The 5,085-nt window shown below is 54.3% G+C and overlaps 1 pseudogene; it reads right to left on the bottom strand.

Moving 5' to 3' along the window:
• Positions 1-1,305: 1,305 nt before the first annotated feature.
• Positions 1,306-3,379, bottom strand: LOC123104970 (BTB/POZ and MATH domain-containing protein 1-like; annotated as a pseudogene).
• Between the last annotated feature and the right edge of the window lie 1,706 nt (positions 3,380-5,085).

The following is a 5,085-nucleotide window of genomic DNA, read 5'->3' as shown; positions in this document are numbered from 1 at the left end:
GTATATCAAGATCTGCTGAACCAAAAAATACGTATGAGTACTCCAATTAAAGCTACGGAAATTATCTAATCAACACAACAAGAATCAGCTTAAACGGAGTTACCAATCAAAAGTTATGATCAGAACAGTAACAGCTGACAGAAGACTGCGAAAATCAATCTAGATCTAATTTCGAGAACTAGCAAGAAAGATAGATTAACCGCACCACAAACTTCCCTTGATCTCGTGAAAAAAAACTGCAGCAAAGTATTAGAGAGATCTAACATGGAGATTTCACCGAGATTAGAGAAGCCCAGAGATGACACCGCCAAAGATCACTTTATTGCCACGATGTCGATCGGTTACAGAAAATGCGTGTCAGCATCCTAGAACTCTCAAATAAATCTAGGCTAAAGATCTGAGTTTCTCTCCTGAGACACACCCAAAAACCTAGCCTACGCCCCTCTATTTAAAGAGCTAAACAGCACCCTAAAAATAGAGTCCATCTCTGAAACGAAACAGACGGCAGAATCGTGCGTGAGCCTGGCCGCTCACCTCGTTGCTGCATGGGCCACGCTGGGCCTGCTCCTCCTGGCCTCTAGCCTATGTACGCTCAGCTGCAGACATGCAACGAGCAATGTCTGCTCTTGCGCGTGAGCCTGGCTGACCGCCTCCGTCGCGCACGCCGCCTTCCATCGATCCGCACGCCTGCCACATGGCCGCCCACGCTGGACTGGGCCGCACCCGCTCGACTCGCCGGATCGACCTGTTGCCGCTGCCGTGCGCGCAAACACATGTGCACGCCTTGCACCTCGTGACGTCTTCAGTACCGTACCATACATCTCCGGTACAAGCCATGTACGACAAACCGGTGCCCTCCCGGATCATCGTATCCTCCACTTTCATTGTTCCTTCGCACGAACGCCCCGCATGACCATGATCCCCCGGACCTCAGCTTCTCTAAGCTTCGTCCCTCGATCCTGTCATCGACCACGTTTGTCCAGCTCTGGCAACACCTGAAAGTGAACTCAACAAATAACCAGTACGAGCACAAGTCCACGACTTGACTCAGGGTAAGTTTCACACAACTCACACCATATTTTCACACAAGTAGCTAATGGATCAGCACAACATTAGCAAAGTATTCAGCCCAATATAAGATACCAATAACCGCACAAGTATCCATATCATCCAGAGTATCCAAATCAATGTCTACTAAGCACTTGCCAATGTTGCACATCACACATGACTTCACAATATACAGTTCTTGCTTGGCACATAGCTTGTCGAACCATTGCTAATTCTCCACGAAGGATACAACAATGACCAAACAAAAAGAACCACCGTACATCACATCCTTGTGAGATAAGACTACACAAAAGAAGTACTAATGCTAGTATTAGATAGCATGCAGGGTCTTTAGTAACTTTCTGGACAGATGATTCCAAATGACATTTCATGCCTTTGATTTTCTTTTCCCAAGTAAACTAGGAGCAACGTGGGACATTAGAAGATCCTTTATAACACCAGGGAAGCTCTTGGTTAAAAACTGAAAACCTTCAGACTCCATGGCCCCATCCAGATTCACTGGCGAACTGAAAACTAATTTTGATTTCCGGCCGAAAAAAACCAATTTTGGCCGAATTTCGGCCATCTCACCTGGAATATGTCCCTTTCGCTTAAAAAATTTCGGCCTGCTTTGAAAGTTGTGGCCCAGCCCAACATCTAGAAGGCCTCCACTATGGTCCGGCTAAGAAAACACCATCAAACTGAACGCCCGAACCCTAAACTTCTCGTTTCCTCTATCTTTCCGTGTGCGCGCCGCCGCCGCTGCCAGCCTGCTGCCTTCCCCCGCCCGTCGGGAGCTCCTCCAGTGAAGAATCTGCACTCCGCCGCTGCATCAAGCCGCCTCGTTGACGGGTACCTCCCGCCCGCTCACTTGCGTCCGAGTGCGTCGACGCGCAGCCTCCATCAGGGCCACCTCGCGCCTCCTCCATCACCATCTAGTTTCTTCTCCGTTGCTTCTTCAAGGCCACGGCATGGTACTTGATGTCTGTGGCAGTGAGGATTGTTTTTATATGTTGGACATATGCATAGGTAGCATCAGGGCACTTCCTTCTTCGTTTGCTTCTCCAATGTTTATTATTGGACTGATTCAGTTTTTAACCCCTAGAGCTCGATCTGCTACACTTTTCCTCCGTTGATTGCAAAATTTCTCTTAAATTTCGGCCGAATGCTGGGCCATGGCCGATTCCTCCTGTTGATCCATATCAGGCAATGCATCCGTGTACATGAAAGCAAGCAGAGCCTTGAAGGCTTGAACACCTCTGCCTCAATGTCATCTATACATATGGCCTCAGTGGTTGTGCCCTCCTTCATGGGCCCAAAGAACTCTGCTCTGAAGACCGGAGACCGTGCCGCGAGCACCAATCGGTGCGCCGAGAATGTCTCCCCGCCGACCCGGAATTCGACATCGACGCCCGCCTTGCTCGACAGGAGGTCCCCGAGGTGCCGGTGTATGTCGGACGGTGGCACCACGACGGATGGTGTCTTCCGTGCGGGGAACTCGCTCATGACAGTGACATCGACCTTGGCAGTGAAGGAATCGTCCTTGAGAAGCTCTGATTTCTCCAACTCGTCCCTTTTGATGTACTTGTCGAATCCCCAAGATTTTTCCACCGAGAAGTTTCTGGTACCAGTTCCCCAGCGATAAGGCAGCACCGGATTCCCGTCTTGGTCGAGCAAGCTGAAGTTGGCTTGCGCCTTCACGGCCTCGCCCTCGGCGACGGTATCATCGAGTGTGACAAAGAAGGGTATGTAATCGATATCTTCTGTCTTGTTCCCGTTGGGATAGTAACGAAGATGCCATGTGCGGCCTCCCACCTGGAACGGGCAGGAGTCGATCCACTCGCCATTGGGGACCTCCTTGGTGCGTGAGTAGCCGTCGATCTTGAGCACGTGGTAGCCGCTCACGGCGCGGGCGACGATGGAGGAAGCGGAGCCGGAAACGGAGGGGAGACCATTGCCGCCGGCATGCCAGGAGGTCGACATGGTGTATGGCTTGCTCAGTTTGGCTGATCGCGGTGAGACGGTGTCACGGCGAGGGTCTGTCTTGTTTTATAACGGGACGGCGAGGGTTGTGGGTGCTGTCTCGAGGGCTACACGGAAAGGGCAACTACAGTCCGTTCCGGACACAGGCCGCGTACGTACGTACGATGCAGATCCGACGGTGCCATCTTCTTCTTTTGAGATGAGATAGCTAACGTGCCATCTCGAACAAGTAAACACGTGCTATACTGCACAGTTTATATTTTGTAGAGTAACCAAAGGCCCTCTTTTTTATTGGCAATTTAGAGTAGCCAAAGACCAAGGTATTTCCCTACTGCAAGAGCATATGATCGTGGGAAATTTCTTCTTCTTGTATTTACAGTTCTGGTTCATCATCCCCGGTTACATACTAACCGGCGCAGTTTCACTACAGGACTGCCTCCATGGACGCATGTCCGTTCTGCAGCCTTTCTAAAACTTCTGAGCATCTTCACCGTCCGTCAATTTTTAGTTTTGGCTGCAGGTCCGACCAGCTCTTCACTCAAATGTGACCACTTGCAGCATGGTTCAAGATCTTTGGGACGACCTTATTGAATTCATAATTCAGTCAACTCATTCAAAAGTCCGAACTGATGGAGGGAGGTGGGCAATATATTTCAACACTCCCCTTCATGTCTAGGCTATATGGCTATATTAGTCCTTAGACGTAGGATCGGTGTAGACCGCAGAATCGTTTTATTTAATACTGCGTTGGCAGGGTCTTGAACTCAAGACCTCTTGAGGACACAAAAGTGGATGGAGAGCGTCCCAACGGCTCTCGTACGGCCAGGCGATTCGGAAGGCGAACCCGGTGGTAACAACGGCGAGGGGATCTCCTTGGCGGCGGAGGGCGGCTGGACGTCGGCTCGGCCTGCCGAGGGCCGCGCGCGGTGGTGTGCTTCGTCTGGTGGGCGGTCCCCCGTCCCGCCACTCTCTGGCAGCAGGTTTTGGGCGCTGGCGGCGGTCGACTCCGACGACGACGATGAGGAGGCCAACCAGGTAAGTATCCAGGTAAGTGGTGGTGGTTCACCGAGGCCGCGTGCGGCGTGCTCGGTGGGTGACTATGTCGCCCGTGCGGAGGAGCTTGGGGGCTCCCTCGTGGCTGGTCGCCGGAGTGCTTTTGCTCCTAGTGGGCATGGTGGGCGCCGCCTAGCGTCGTAGATCTGGCGACCGCCAAGGGGTGTGGATGCGGGCCCAGAGGGCCGCTCATGCGTCCTGCTGGAGATGGGGGCCGTGATTTGGTGCTGGCTGTGCCGCCTTCGGACTCGGTGAGCTCGCCGGCGTCGACAGGATTCGGCGGCGGCGGCGGGGTTGCCCCTGCCAGGGAGCCGCGGGTCCAGGCTAGGGTTCCGCTGTCGACGTCGATCAGGCCTGATCCTATGCTGTGCCTGGAGGAGTGGCCCAGTCTACCAGGGCGTGGGCCGGGGGGCCCAGCGGGTGACCCGCCCGTTTCTTTGCCAGTGGGGGCACAGGGGCGCTCCCCAGTGCTTGGGCCTGGCCTGCCTGGCCCGTTGGCCTTGTGCACGCCTGTGATTAGGCCCGGGCCCAGTGCGGTGGTGGATGAGCGGCCGTCCCCTCCCCTTTATAAGTGGATGTGGTTGCCAAAGGGTGCCCTAGATCTTTCACTAGGGTTTCCCGCATCACACTCGCAAGTGCGGCGATTCGGGCATCGCGCTCGTCGCCTGCTCCTCTTCGCCCCTCCTCCCCCTCTCACCTGCTCTTTCGCGACCGCGGTGCGGATGGGATCCCGCCGCGTGGAGAAGCCCCCCATGTCGCCTCCGATCCCGGCGGCTGAGCACCAGCGAGAGAAAGATCTGCGGGCGAAGGCGCTATCCAAGGTGCCGGCACCCTCCGCGGAGGAGGGGGGCTGGGGGCCGCCGCCTCCATGGTGGCTCGTGGAGCAATAAAGGAAGAAGCAGGAGGAGCGCGAGCGCAAGAAGAAGAAGAAGGAGGAGTACAGGCGTTGGGGTTTGGAGCAGAAGAAGGAGCTCAAGAGGAAGGAATCCCAGTTTCCTCCGA

The sequence above is a fragment of the Triticum aestivum genome, chromosome 5A (genome assembly GCF_018294505.1).
Source record: "Triticum aestivum cultivar Chinese Spring chromosome 5A, IWGSC CS RefSeq v2.1, whole genome shotgun sequence".
Taxonomy (NCBI): Eukaryota; Viridiplantae; Streptophyta; class Magnoliopsida; order Poales; family Poaceae; genus Triticum; species Triticum aestivum.
The sequence above is the reverse complement of the archived record's forward strand: the minus strand, read 5'-3'. Positions and strand labels throughout refer to the sequence as shown.